Raw genomic sequence first — 1,467 nt, forward strand, 5'->3', positions numbered from 1 at the left:
AGGGCGATTGGGCGAGTGATCTCAACCGAAAGGGGAAGGGATTTCATAGCGACCAAGGTGGAAATCCAATCATCGATATGGTTGTTTTGCTCAATCTATGTTGCGCACGAGAGAGGACGACAGAACGGACAATTGTTCGAAAATATTACCAATGTGCTCAGCCACGAACACGACGGAAAAACGCACGTGGTGATTGGCGGGGACATGAATGCTCATATAACGCAGTTCTCAGAGCAGGAAGATGCGGGAGGCTGGTTAGTGAAGAACTTTGCGAGTCAGAATGGACTCATTATTGTGAATAATCCCGACAAATGCGAAGGGAAGTTCACTCGAAAATGAGCAGTTCTGGATTATGTACTCTGCAATACAGCGGCGTACAGAAACCTCCAACAGATGGTGATTGATGAAAAGAGACAGATAACACAGATCTCGGACCACAATCTAATCACAGCCATCTTCCAGATCGCAGAAAACAGGGGGGAACAAGAATAAGTTGTCAAAAAAAACTCAAATCTAATCGAATAGGAACAGGGCCGCCCTTGGAACGAAGGCTAGCCTGAGAACCGAACTGCTTCGAGGCGAGCCTGTGACGTATGAGATCCTGAAATATACTATCCAGGAGAATATACGGAAGAGCTCAAGGATGGTGAGGGTGTCAAATGCGTATCCCACACAATCCAGGGAGATTTCCCGCCTCCACAAAGAGAAAAAGGCTCTCGGCAAAGAGTGGAGGCGAGCCGGAGATAGGGGAGATCTAGAAAAACAGCACCAACTAGCTGGAGAATTGAATGACGTTCGGAGGAAAATCTACGACCAAGTCGAGAGAGAGGTTGCCAACAGCAACAGAAAACTCTACGACTATATAATTCGAGCCCCGAGACATCAGAGGGCAAAAAGATTCTGGGAATACACCCGGAAAGAGGACAGGGGGGACCGAAAACCGGCGGCTGCCCTAGATGAGTCCGGGAGGGAGATCAAGGACGGAGAAATGGAGGACCACCTCACGGAGGTCCTCTCGAACTTGCTCGAATGCGACAATGCTGAGAATCCCACCACGGACCCAAAGAGAGAACTGAAGGTCCCAATGGGGTCACAAGTAGTGGCTGACGCCGATATGATAGCTGAAGTTTTTGGGAAAGTACCGATAGACTCTGCGATGGGACTGGATAATATACCAGCCTACGTCCTCAAAAACCTTGGCAAAGCAGGATGCGAATACTTAGCACGACTGTTCACAGATATCAGGAGGGGAGCCCGGCCGATCCCCGAGGACTGGCGCTTAGGACGGGTGTCACTCCTCATGAAGAGCACCTCGAAAAAAGGGATGCTCAAAACGTATCGGCCACTCACAATATCACCGATATTGTACAGGCTATTCGCGCGAATACTATGCCGAGAAATCCAGGATTGGATGGAACAAGCGGAGGTAATCGGTGAAATGCAATATGGCTTAAGAAAAGACAGAAG

The sequence above is a fragment of the Galendromus occidentalis genome, unplaced genomic scaffold, assembly GCF_000255335.2.
Source record: "Galendromus occidentalis unplaced genomic scaffold, Mocc_1.1 scf7180000077507, whole genome shotgun sequence".
Classification (NCBI taxonomy): Eukaryota; Metazoa; Arthropoda; class Arachnida; order Mesostigmata; family Phytoseiidae; genus Galendromus; species Galendromus occidentalis.